Source organism: Anabrus simplex, chromosome 4 (genome assembly GCF_040414725.1).
Source record: "Anabrus simplex isolate iqAnaSimp1 chromosome 4, ASM4041472v1, whole genome shotgun sequence".
Classification (NCBI taxonomy): Eukaryota; Metazoa; Arthropoda; class Insecta; order Orthoptera; family Tettigoniidae; genus Anabrus; species Anabrus simplex.
The window spans coordinates 410737337-410751760 of record NC_090268.1 but is presented as its reverse complement, the minus strand read 5'-3'; positions in this window follow the sequence as shown (position 1 = coordinate 410751760).

Sequence of the window (14424 nt, the reverse complement as noted above, 5' to 3'; positions counted from 1 at the left end):
CCCACAAGGGGTTTATTGTGTGAGGGATTACCTTCCTTCACTGTAATTCATCATTTATGAAGTTGCTGTTAACGCGGCCTGTCCTGTCTGCCGTTCAATGTCTGCTGACTCACTTTTCTGCTTGGCTGGTATGTATTTCCTTACATAATTGTCTAATTTTCTCATCGTGTACTCTTACCGTGTCTAACTGCCCACGTCAGCTTCATTCGCTGTTGGTATTGGATGGCGTCATGTACCCTTCCCCGGCGATTTTTCTTCATCTTCTGTTTCTTGATTGGCTATATTGTTTAATATAAATTATGTTCTTTCCGAAGATTATTTAATTCTTTTTACCGATATTCTCTTACAACCTACGTTTAATTGTCTCTTAATTGTATATGTCTATTCTTACTTCTGTTAGGTAATTTTAGTTTTTAGTTTCTTTCAACTCTACATTTTTGTATGCACTTCGCCCTGCTCTCTCCGAATAAAAGGGCTGTTTTCCTGCCTGATACCACACACTTCAGCCAGGAGAATGGACCAAAACAAGGTAGCTTCATTGGTCTGTAATACTGTACAACCTGTGACAAATTTCAGTGAATAGTCCTGTACTTCCAACATATATGAACAATGCACGACAGTGACCTTACTGTCCTTCGAAATAGTCCCCTCCCATAAATATGCACTGCTCAGATCAGCGATATATGTCCTTGAAACTTTGCAAGAAGGCTTCCTTGGGGATGGTGTTCGAAAACGTCGTCATGTTTCGTTGGATGTCAGGAATATCGTCAAGTCTCTTTCCTTTCAAAGCGAGTTTGATGGGTGACTTTTCGGCTCTGACTTTTCCGACGAGGGGATACCGGAGAACGCCATTCCATGCTTTGCCGTTTTGTTTCAGGGTCGTACCTGAGACACCAGGTTTCATCCCCAGTGACAATACAGTTCAAGAAATTTGGTGTCGCATCCTCCGTTTCGAGAAAATCCTGTGAAGCCTCTAAACGTGCCTGCTTCTGATCATCAGTCAAGTGATGTGGCACAAGACGAGAACACGTTTTTCTCTTCCCTAACTTCTGGGTTACGATTTGTCGCACGGATTCACGGTTAATCTGCAGTTCATCCGCTATCATGCGCACACTTAATCGCCGATCTTTCGTGATTAATGTGCTCACCTTCTCAATGTTTTCGTCACTGATGGCGGTCGCCGATCTTCTGGTACCGGGGTTGACAGAAACACTTTCCCAGCCTCCTCGAAAACGGGAGAACCACTCGTACACACACTTCAAGTACAGTGCTTGATCTTCATAAATACCTACCAGCATCGCATGCGTTTCTTTCGGTGTCTTGCCAAGCTTAAAACAAAACTGTACATTGATCTCTTGGTCGTTCATATTCCTGTTCGCAGTTCAGAACTAACGCACTAAACACGCACTGTGTCAAACAGGTCTTACGCGGCACACACACGATGCTCAACTGAATAACGTTGAGATCAGGTGGTCAAAACCTGCTGCTACGCAGGTGCAGCGTTGTGTTTCGCCATTGTTGTCGTATCGACCGTTCTGACTTCATTCACCGAACTTTATTGTCACAGGTTGTATATACGTCAATGACCACCAGAAATGGAGGTACGAGTTGTTCCATCTATGCCGATAACATCGCACAGACGTTTAGCTTAGCAGATAGGCAGGATTCCCTTCCCATATTTTGAATGAACTTAATGCGTCTATAATGACTATGATGTAAAGCGAACTTCATCCAAAACACGATACAACCCTTTCCATGTCCGTTATTCAGAATTTACAAGAATACTAAACAGCGTGTGTAGAGATTCAGTTCTCTTGTATTACGCAGTACCTAAATACAGGGTAATCGGAAACAACGTGAATCGGAAAAAATGAGCGTTAGCGGGTGAATTGGAATGGGCTTTGCGAGACAATGTTGATAAATATGCAGGTGGCTTAGATGAGTTTAAGAGCAATGCCCACAAATTATTACCAAACACAAACATACAGTGGGTCGCAGCCAGTGTCACTGTAGCGATCCTGTCAGCTCGTAAGTCCCTGTTCAAATCCTTCCTTTGGCGAAGATTTTTTCCATCGTTTGATACTCTCTCGCTGGTCTTAAGCCCAGTGCAGATTGAGGAACACCACCTCGCAAAGCCCATCTGATTGGCTAAATTCAGCAGCTGATTAAATAACGACGGCACTAGGTATCTAATTTTATTTTCAAATTATTTATTGGCATGGCCAACACTCTGTACCCGGTGCGCTTTGTTTCTGACCACACTGTATTTTCCAGTTCGGCTCTCTATGAAGGACAAACGTGGGGAGTTATAAAGCCAATTGGATCGCGATCTACAAACCCGGAAATATATTTCTATTACCACCATCTACTTCTGCCTATTACGTGAATGAATTATGTCTTAGAACTTGTCTTCATTCATTCATTCATTCATTCAAGTAATATTTTGACAGTGATTAGCAATTATTATGTTTGCAGCTTTAAGGTCTTCCTTCGAAAACTTTTCTTTCATCAAGGGGCAGATCAGCAAGTGAGACCGCAGTCGAGGAGCTCACGGTTGTCGTTGAACATGTTCTATTTTTTTCAGGTTGGTGTTGCAATGTGAATCTCTCGTCCTCAGCCTGTTCAACGGTCTCCAAATTCCATATGGCAAGCTGAGACCTGTTCCCATTTTCTCTTATACAGAGTAGATTGTGTTCTTGTCTTACACCTTCACACGGGCAGCGTCTTGTGAACCTTTGAGGGCTGCTACTATCCTCAAAAAGATGCCTCGGGACCTCCCTTTCGGGCTGGTTGATGGCCAAAGAGTGCACTTATTGGGGTAGTTTCTTGCTTTTCTTCTCAGATGTCAAAGTTGCCATTCTTCGGGTACGAGGTGGATAAATTTCAATAAGAGGGTAGTTTTCACGTGATGTGGGTGTAAGGCATCCGGGTCACTACTGAAAGTCTCATTCAGAACCCTCCCTATCCACCTCTTTGTAATGTTAAGTATAAAGCCAAATTGATGGGGCATATTCAGTAGCTGAGAAGTACAGTCCAAAGGTTGACATTTTGTGAATGCTAGGGGATGATAACTTCATGCCCTTCCTGTTAGTATGTTCGTGCGCGAAGATTTGGTGGTCATCAATGCCGCTTGAAATACGGTGTTCAGTCGAGGTAACACCAACATATATTCCTGTAAGGTTATGAAAAATGTTTCACCTTTCGTTTTCATATTCAGTGTCTCCTTGGCTTCTTTATTTCGCAAATTGAAAGCACAAGCTTGCGTACTGATTGGATCTGGCTTCAAATTACTCCTGTGATCGAATGAGCCAAGTACTTCCAAAGCAAATGTCAAAGAATTCTATTGATTAGAAGCTTCATCCCAGACGCTCTGCAGTTTGTACTGGATGTCGAAAGAGACCACTTTCTAGTACGTACCGACTAGTTAAGTTATATGCAGTCTATTTAAATCTGTTTCCCACAGCACCTACTGGGCCGGCAAATTTATGACCTTCTAGCCACGTTATGTGATGTTGGCACCACAATTACTTTCGCGTGGCTCCCAAGCCACGTTGGGATTGCTGGAAATGAACTTGCGGATGAAGCTGAAAAAGGAGAAGCTTTTTTTTACCAGTTACACCTGTGAATATACCTGCTACGGATATTCGTCCCGTTGAACAATCTTTGTGTCCTGGAAATCGGTGTGGCTAGCTATTCCAACTCCCAACAAGCTGAGAGCAATTAAGAAGACGACTACCGTGTGGCGGTTCTCTTTCCGGCCTTCACGGAGAGAGGCCGTAGTTTTGTGTAGGCTGAGGATAGGTCATGGAATATGTACGCACTCTTACCTCCTCGAGAGGAAAGACCTCCTCTCCAGTATGTTCCCGTGGTGCCGACTTTACCGTGGCCCACATCCCAAGGGAGTGAACTCTTCTCTCTGGCCTACGGCGGAGCCTCTGTCCACAGGAGATATTCGAATTCATACTAGCTTATGACGGGAAAAATACTGATCTCGTCATTCGCTTTATGTGTGAGAGTGAATAAATCAAGTGCTACTAAATTTCAAGGTTTCAATGTCCTTTTCGGCACAATAATGGTCTTGTTTTCTTTTTAAATAATTTCCAAATTACTCCGTTTATTATATAAAAACAAACCCCATGATGCAACATCCCCGAAGGGCCATGACCTTCCAAGCAATCGCTGCTCAGTCCAAACGCCTGCAGATCATGAGGTGTCATGTGGTCAGCACGACGCATTCTCTCGGCCGTGATTCTTGACTTTAAAAACTGGGCAGTTTATTACACAGTTTTTATTTATATTTTTCCACTTAATTTGTTCATAGGATCATTACCTAGTCGCACTTCCTCTTAAAACAAAAGTCACCACCACTACTTTGCGGGGAGACTGCAGTATCATCAAAAGAGATGAGTGAGTGAGTACCTTCCGTTCTATGATAGTCATTGGTGTACATGTTTAAAATCCATAGTGCTAAGACGCTGTCTTGTGGTAGTCCATACGTACCATGGGCAGTTTTCCAATGAAGAGATATCATAAAACCTATTAGCGAGGAAATGCAATCTGGTGGTGCGAAAGGAAAGTGTGAGTCCCTAGCCATTGGGATCAGCAGAAGTTCCACTCTCAGCTGTTACAGGCATCCCAGGGTCCGCTAAAACAGGTCTCATGGAGAAATGAGCAGTGAGGGGGTTCCCTGTTGTTTGTTCTTACATATGCACCTGCCATGCCTACCGAAATGCATTCAACAACAGACGCTATGAGCAACATGCCACACCAGCGATCACAGAGACCGGCTGGATTAGGAATAGTGTCAGGAACAGTACTCATATCTCGGTCACTATTATATCGTCAACGCCAATGAAATGGAAATGGCGTATGGCTTTTAGTGCCGGGAGTGTCCGAGGACATGTTCGGCTCGCCAGATGCAGGTCTTTTGATTTGACACCCGTAGGTGACCTGCGCCTCGTGATGAGGATGAAATGATAAAGACGACACATACACCCAGCCCCCGTGCCAGCGAAATTAACCAGTTAAGGTTAAAATTCCCGACCCTGCCGGGAATCCAACCCGGGACCCCTGTGACCAAAGGCCAGCACGCTAACCATTTAGCCATGGAGCCGGACAACGCCAATGATGAGACTGAGACAGAAAAAATAATAAACAAACTATCTGTCCCATACCAACAGACACCATTTTACTTACTGTACCTTATCAGAGAGGGATATAGGCTGAAAAAATAAAATAGTGGTTGGTTTAAGAAAGGTACGAGATTCACACATTCGCTTGAATATAAAATAAATCCTATCATAACAAGGAACACCGATAGTGCAAATGAACTCTTATGTACTTCTAGTCAATGAACATCTGCCTGTAGACTGTCAATCCTAGTTACCTTGGTAAGTCGCAATCCTCGTCTTCAAACTTCAGTGCCATTCCAAGGAAATATTAATGCTATTCTCCTTCGACTTGTTTAAAGGAAACCACTAACTCTGACATTAACCATTAAACGACCATTAAACACTCCCACAATTCTACCATCAATGTTCCCCTTTAAGAATACTATCCTCAATGCTATTAAAATTACACAGAACTACATCTATCATTTCTTAGGACCTGTACTACGACTGTCGGGTAAACAGTTGCAGTTTAGCAAACTAGAAGTTAAATATTTTCTTGTGTACTACCAACGGGTTTTAAGGACGGTATTGTTATGCGGGAAACCAAAGCTTTTGGGTTCTGGGGAAAGTATGGTTGCAAAGCTGAAACTTAAAGGAATTGACGGAAGGGCACCACCAGGAGTGGAGCCTGCGGCTTAATTTGATTCAACACGGGAAACCTCACCAGGCCCGGACACCGGAAGAATTGACAGATTGAGAGCTCATTCTTGATTCGGTGGGTGGTGGTGCATGGCCGTTCTTAGTTGGTGGAGCAATTTGTCTGGTTAATTCCGATAACGAACGAGACTCTAGCCAGCTAAAAGTCGCATCCGGTATCGGTTCATGCTACCCGCGACAACACATCTTAGAGGGACAGGCGGCTTCTAGCCGCACGAGATTGAGCAATAACAGGTCTCTGATGCCCGAAGATGTTCTGGGCCGCACGCGCGCTACACTGAAGGAATCAGCGTGTCCTCCTAGGGCAACCTGTTGAGCCTCCTTCGTGCTAGGGATTGGGGCTTGCAATTGTTCCCCATGAACGAGGAATTCCCAGTAAGCGCGAGTCATAAGCTCGCGTTGATTACGTCCCTGCCCTTTGTACACATCGCCCGTCGCTACTACCAACTGAATGATTTAGTGAGGTCTCCGGACCGATGTGCGGGATCTGCTTCGCGCAGTTTCCGATGTGTCTGGAAAGATGACCAAACTTAATTATTTAGAGGAATTAAAAGTCGTAAAGAGGTTTCCGCAGGTGAACCTGCGGAAGGATCATTACCGAAATTGTTTTATCAAAAAACATTTCGAGAAGGAGGAGTCGGACGGCCCCGCGCGGTACTCTCCTCCGGCGAGGCTCCCTCGAGGAGCGAGACTCCTGCCGAGCCCGCTGCTGCGAGCTCAGGCGACTCCTGTACGTACTCTCTAAGCTGCGGCCCCGCGCGGTACTCTCCTCCGGCGAGGCTCCCTCGAGAGCGAGACTCCTGCCGAGCCCGCTGCTGCGAGCTCAGGCGACTCCTGTACGTACTCTCCTCCGGCGAGGCTCCCTCGTGGAGCGAGACTCCTGCCGAGCCCGCTGCTGCGAGCTCAGGCGAGTCCTGTACGTACTCTCTAAGCTGCGGCCCCGCGCGGTCCTCTCCTCCGGCGAGGCTCCCTCGTGGAGCGAGACTCCTGCCGAGCCAGCTGCTGCGAGCTCAGGCGAGTCCTGTACGTACTCTGTAAGCGGCGACTCCGTCCGTCGCCGACAGCGGGAGTGTCGCGGTCCGCGTGACCGCGTCTCCTTCGATGCAGACGTTCGGCATTGGGTACCTACCTCCCTCGCTCAGTGGAGCGGGGATAACACGAGGGGACCCGGTATTGTTAGGCGGAAGATGTAGTAACAATCTTTTATTGCGTTGGTAACAAGGTTACTGAAAATATAGTGAAAATTAGCGCGATGGTATGCGTGTTCACTGGTGTTTTCGTTTGTTTAGCGCTATTCCTTTTGAAATAGCTAAACTCAAGAATATTCGCCCAGACTGCTCATAAACAAAAGTTGCAATATGAGACTCTTATGCTATAATATGGAAGTTCAGGTCAAAAGCAGAATTAGGACTGAAATCTACACATAAGAGGAAGTGTTAAAATTAATTAACTATGTAAGGAAACTAAGAAATAGTTGTAGAAAATAAAAGGACTGAAAATGCAAAGGTTAAGATTCAGGTTATGTATCTTATCAAACAATTCCTACCACACAGTATAATTTTGTTTTTTGTCTAATTCCTACCCCTACCCGGCTACAGCTGGATAAAGGGAAATGATGATGATGATGATGATGATGATGATGACTATTTAAGAGGATGCGTGTTACGGCGAAAGTAAAGTTTGTATTCGTAGTTAATGTCACTATGTGGCATAGGATCATTAATTTTATTATTAATTCAGTAGATTGTTGCTAATTTAATAAGTACATATTAGGCTTCTTTCCTTTCCAAGACGATGTTAGAATAGTAACTGGCAAGAATTGATCTATTTTTATTGTAAATACTCATTAGCAAGTTGTTACGAAGCCTTCTTCTTCTTCTTTGTCTGTTTACCCTCCAGGATCGGATTTTCCCTCGGACTCAGTGAGGGATCCCACCTCTACCTCCTCAAAGACAGTGTCTTGGAGCTTCTGACCCTGGGTCGGGTTATACAACTGGGGAGGATGACCAGTACCTCACCCAGGCGGCCTCACCTGCTATGCTGAACAGGAGCCTTGCGGGGATGGGAAGATGGAAGGGATAGACAAGGAAGAGGGAAGAAAGCGGCTGTGGCATTAACTTAGGTACCATCCCGGCATTTGCCTGAAGGAGAAGTGGGAAACCACGGAAAACCACTTCCAGGATGGCTGAGGTGGGAACCGCACCCACCTCTACTCATTTGACCTCCAGAGGCTGAGTGGACTCCGTTCCAGCCCTCGTACTATTTTTCAAATTTTGTGGCAGAGCCGGGAATCGAACCTGGTCCCCCGGGGATGGCACTTAATCATACTAACCACTATACCACAGAGGCGAACATTAATTCTATTATTAATTCAATATATTGTTGCTAATTTAATAAGTACATAGTAGGATTCCTTTTTCCAAGACAATGTTAGAATAGTAACTGGCAAGAATTTATCTCACTTTAGTGTAAATACTTACTAGCAAGTTGTTATGAAGTCAAAGAAATATAACCTTAGCGTCCTCATTCGACGGACGGATCATCATGAACAACGTCGTATACCTTCACTCCACATATGCGTCGCGGATAGATTTGGAATAGACCCCAAGCTTTTGACACAAACTCTAGTGATTAGAAAATGTTCACTATCCCCTCTAGTACCCTACCGACTAATATTCAGATGGTAAAAATTGTTGGATTATTGGGACTCGAACCTATAAATAACTGCGGATGTTACTGTAACGACTGTGGCTAAGAAGCTCGCTGTTGTGTCCCTTGCGTGCAATTCATATAGTCAGTAGCAACAACTTGCTAGGTCGGGAAATTTCAAATTGTTTGTGATAGCTGGACAGGAAGCATGATGCATTTTATCAGGATATGCATAGATTACATTATAACAACTTATTTTTCGTTACGCATCATGCAGTTGTAGATTCATCTTGATCCGTAGCCATCTATATTCTTACAGTAGCGTCCCCGATGGGAGCAAAGTCTCAGATAAAAACGTTAACTGCCACTCCGATTTGGGCATAGCTAAACTCAAGAATATTCTCCCAGACTGCACATAAACAAAAGTTGCAGTAAGCGTTTTCAACGGAAATTCCGGATGAATGTGCAAACTGACACATAAATTTAAACCGCACTTTTATCTCGCTGCCGTAGCATAGGCACTTATTCACATATCAGGTAACCGGATGTATATCAGTAACTCCTCAATACGTGAAGGTAACAATTGGTATGCTGCGACGGTGACAGGAAGTCATTGAAGTGTCCACCTGTGGTTTGGCTGGGTAGAATAATACCCACGGTATCCCCTGCCTGTCGTAAGAGGTGACTAAAAGAGATCCTAGGGGGTCTTCACTTGGGAGTGTGTGTTGGCAACCGCAGATCCCTTAGATAAGTCGTGATATTTCTTCCACTTACTTGTGTCAGGTTTCTCACTTTTATCTACTCTCTCCGGCCTCTCTTGGTCAACTCTTGTTCTTTTCCGACCTTCTTCCATTTCCACGCCGTTCGTACCCCTTTTCTTTCTTTCTTTCTTTCACTTTTCGAAGTGTTGGACTCCTTCCACTGTAATTAGTGTCATATTATAGAAGATAGTTAGTTACCTAGCTGTACTTCCTCTTAAAACAATAATCGCCACCAGAATCTCCACAACCAGTCATGGGCGTGGGTAAACTTTGCAACATTTTAAATATAAAAAAAACGGTTAGGCTAGCGCCGAAAATAAATCATTAGATATTAGATAACAAGTGTAGTGATAACATCGGATATTGCAACTACACCGTGTGGCCAGCTTACCCCGAGTCAGAACTGCTTCTACAAAGTGTAATTCAACGGAAGTCGTGAAGGCATCTCGCTTGTAACGTTACGTTGTATCGAAGTGCTGCGTGCAGAGCGCAATGCGGCGAACGCCGGCGACCTCCTAATGTTTTTGTGGTGTTAGAATAAACCACTAGAACAGCACTGAATGATAAAGTTGGCTCAACTTGTACAAACAAGTATAACCGTTAATACCTCTAAAACTTTGAGTCTAATAAAAACATATATCGCTCTGGAGATAATCTGGAGCGGAAATCCGAAGCACTTGTTTAAAATTTTATTCACGACGCCGCAGTTATACTACACTTGCTACTCACTGAAAATAAATAAGGAATGTTGTGTGAATATATGAGTGGCGAAGTATAAAAAACACCTCTTTAGACTGCACAAACCCTAAAACGCACTGACGCCATTAAAGAAGAACCATAGCGAAACAAGTCCATTAGACAAGTTTTGAAGAAATGAAACCTAGACGTTATGATTTCACGACCACCAGTCACAGCTAATTTCTATATGCATGGTTTTGAAGAGGGTTGTCGTCAAACGAGGGGCTGCCTGGCCTTGGCGGTAAAGGCGTGCTCGGTTCACCCGGAAGGACGTGGGTTCGAATCCCCGTCAGGAAGTCGTAAAATTTAAGAAACGAGATTTCCACTTTCGGAGGTGCATATGGCCCTGAGGTTCACTCAGCCTACACCAAAAATGAGTACCAGGTTAATTCCTGGGGGCAAAGGCGGCTGGGCGTAGAGCTAACCACTCTACCCCATCACGTGCCGAGGTTAACAATGGTGCAAGCCTTTATCTTCCACTCCTCCAAGGGCCTTCATGGCCTGTACGGAGGTGACTTTGCTTTGCTTTGCTTTGCTTTGTTGTCTTCAAATTTGAACGCTCAAGCCTTCCCTCTGGTCGAAATACACTGGCGGATATAATATCCAAACACCATGAAACGAGGAATGTAGAGTACGTATATTTCGGAAATATATTTGTCGATGTAACGTACTTAATTAATTAAAAGTACAAGACTACAGGTTAATATTCCCGCAAGAAAAGCCATCCCAAATGTGCCATGCTGGTCCATTAACAACCGATGTATTCACCTGCCTGTTGAAAGCAGCCATGAAAACGTGCATGTATTGTGTCGTGCTGGTCCCGGGTGCCGGATGTCAGCTTGTGGGATGGAGTTCCATGCCTGTTGCACTTGGTTGGTCAATACAGGGACGATTAATGCCGGTTGTGGATGACACTGGAGCTGCCCTCCAATGATGTCCCATACGTGCTCGATTGGGGACAGATCGGGGATCGAGCAGACCAAGGGAACAAATCGGTACTCTGAAGAGCATGTTGGGTTATGACAGCAGCAAGGACGCGTGCATTATCCTGTACGAAAACATCCTGTTCATGAATGGCAGCACAACAGGCCGTACTCATCTGCAGTCAGGGTGCGTGCTCCTGCTCTCATAGGAAATTGCTCCCCCAGACCAAACCTCCCAATGTAGGTTCAGTGTGACAACACCGCAGACGGGTGGAACTCAGGCGTCACCCTGAATCCTTTTAACCAACACACGGCCATCATTGGCACCAAGACAGAGTCGCTTTCATCGGAAAACACAACGGAGCTCCGCTCCATCCTCCAATGAGCTCTAGCTTGACACCACTGAAGTCGCAGACGGCGCTGGTTTGGGGTAAGTGGAATGCACGCCGCAGGGCGTCTGGCTCGGACCTGTCCTTCAGATAACCTCTTGGTGGTACCACGGGAAATTCCGGAACCCGGTCTTCATGCGAGCGTACCTTCTCGTGACCACTGCTGCCAGCACACTTGCACAGTGGACACATTCCTGCCAAGTCGTTCTGCAATAGCGCGGAACGAAAATCCACCTTCAGGTAGCCCCATTATACGACCTCGTTCAACTGCAGTGAGCTGTGATACTGGCCTCTACGACGTCGCAAATACATGTTTTACCCACTCACAATCACTCCGTTCAATCTCACAGGTAACTGTGTATGTATATATGTATGTATGTTGGGTATTCAGCCCGAAGGCTGGTTTGATCCTCTGCAGCTCCGCCAACAGCTGTCACAAACAGCCTGGGCATCACTGAAGAGGCATACTAGGGAAATGAGGAGTGCGGTAGTTTCCCGTTGCTTTCCTCACCGAGCCAACAGTTGCTATTACATATCAGTATGCCAAGGCCACTGAAATGCATGCACCAACCAACCCTATGAGCGGTATTTTCACACCATTCATAACAGGGACTGGCTGCATAAGGAATGGTATTACTACTATCACTCATACCTCAGTCACTTTCATATTGTCAAAGCCAAGGATGAGACTGAGACAGACAGGTCAATGAAAGTAACAAATTTGATATAGCTCATACCAGAAGACGTAGTGCACTGTAAACACTACATCTTGCCAACAAAGGCACCACTAACACTCTCATAAAGTAGAGCCCGTATTTAAAGCAAACCTGATGTGCAAAGACAAGGGGTCGGTACAAGGACCACGCTAATGCGATTTGCGGGATATTTGAATCAACGTCACCTTTCAGATCTGTAAACACGCCTATCAACGTTCGTTAATCTAGCACAACCCCTTCTTGGTGTTTGGATATTTTTTCCGCCAGTGTATGTCGATGATACATTTGTTATCTACCCCCGCGGTGAACACGATCCATCCATATTTTTTGATTACTTGAACAGCATATATCCAAACATTAAGTTTACCATGGAGACTGAACGTGGAGGATGTTTGCCGTTCTAGGATGTTTGGGTTTCTAGGAAATCAGATTTAACTTCAGGTCATACGGTTTACCGTAAACATACCCATGCTACATCTTCATGTTCTTCGCATCACCATCCTTGCCAAAAGAGAGCTGTCTTAATACGCGCATCAGTCGAGCGAAGGAGGTTTGTGAGAAGGATAAATTAAACGGTGAATTTGAGTTTCTAACCAGAACATTCCTAAGCAATGGCTACTCAAAGAAACAGATTGACGATGAGCTACACCCTAAGCCAAAAGACAGAATGTCACGCGATTCTCGTCCTTTGAGTTTGCCTTTGTTGCTGTACGTACAATCTGTCACGGATAGAATTGGCAATCTTCTCAGAAGGCAAAGTAACTAGACCATGTTTGAGCCTAATATCATCCTAGGTAATTGCTTTCGATCTGTCGAAGATCCTATTGGCTAAAACTGTGCTGGAATATATATGACTTCTTGTTCCTTTAGAACTGCTTGTATTGGCCAAATATGTAGGAAGGTAGCAACAAAGGTTAAATAACATCGCACCGAGCTCGATAGCTGCGGTCGCTTAAGTGCGGCCAGTATCCAGCAATCGGGAGATAGTGGGTTCGAGCCCCACTGTCGGCAGCTCTGAAGATGGTTTTCCGTGGTTTCCCATTTTCACACCAGGCAAATGCCGGGGCTGTACCGTAATTAAGGCCACGGCTGCTTCCTTCCAATTCCTAGGCCTTTCCTATCCCAACGTCGCCAGAAGACCTATCTGTGTCGGTGCGACGTAAAGCAAATAGCAAGAAAAATAAAACAACATCGCAGGCACTTACATGTTTGCCATTCAGAGGAGTCTGCTGTGGCAGAACATGCCATGCATCATGACCATCACATCATTTTTTGATACAAATTTTGTCATTTATAAAGATAAAAAATTATCCCTAAAATCATTCGTGAGGCGATAGAAATTGCTAAACACCCCAATAATTTTAACAAAGCTGACGGCTATATACTTAGTAGATCACGACTACCCTCGTCACCATCTTTCTCGGTGACTCTGAAGGTCCTGGAATGAACTATATTTCTAACAAGGTCTCTCCATCTTGAGTTTGGTTACTATGGAGTGACAGTTGACATTACGTTATTTATTACTCGGAAGACTATCCTGGTCGCAGGATCGAAACGTGTCAGCAGTTTATTAATATTACGCGACCCAATATCCCCTAATTATCATATATAACCTACATGTGTTTAGAAGATTTTTTTTCCGAAGTGATAAAGTAATAATGAATATGGCAGTACATACTGAAAACATGTACTTCTTACTGTTTTGTATCTGCAATTTGCAAATTAATTAAATACTATAAACTGTTTACATTCCGATAAAAAATCGTCCAACGAGGGAGGGAGAGAGATATCAAGAATTTTCAAAATTAATACTCACTTTAGTTTGATTTGATTAACAGAATGTAATTATTGGTATATAACACTACTCTGATATGTACTAGGTTCAGTAGGTGTGTGGAGAAAACAACAAACAGAGCGAGTTAGCCGTGTGGTTAGGGTCGCGCAGCATTCGGGAGATGGTGGGTACGCTACCTTCCCAATCCTACTTCTTTCCCAATCCTCCGTTGCCGAAAACCTTCGATGAGTTAGAGGTACGTTAAACAGGCGTTGTTGTTTGAGTCAGCAGTCCACAGACTGGTTTGATGCAGCTCTCCATGACACTCTATCCTGTGCTAACCTTTTCATTTCTACGTAACTGATGCATCCTACATCTGCACTAATCTGTTTGTCATATGCATACCTCGGTCTATCTCTACCGTTCCTACCGTCTACACTTCCCTCAAAACCCTACTGCACAAGTCGTGGGTGTCTTAAGATGTATTCCCCTGGTCAAATTGAGTTAAACCGATCTCCTTTCGACTAGTTCGATTTAGTATCTCTTCATTCGCGATTCGATCTATCCATATGACCTCCAGAATTATTCTGTAACACCATATTTCAAAAGCTTCTATTCTCTTTCTTTCTGAGCTACTTATCTTCCA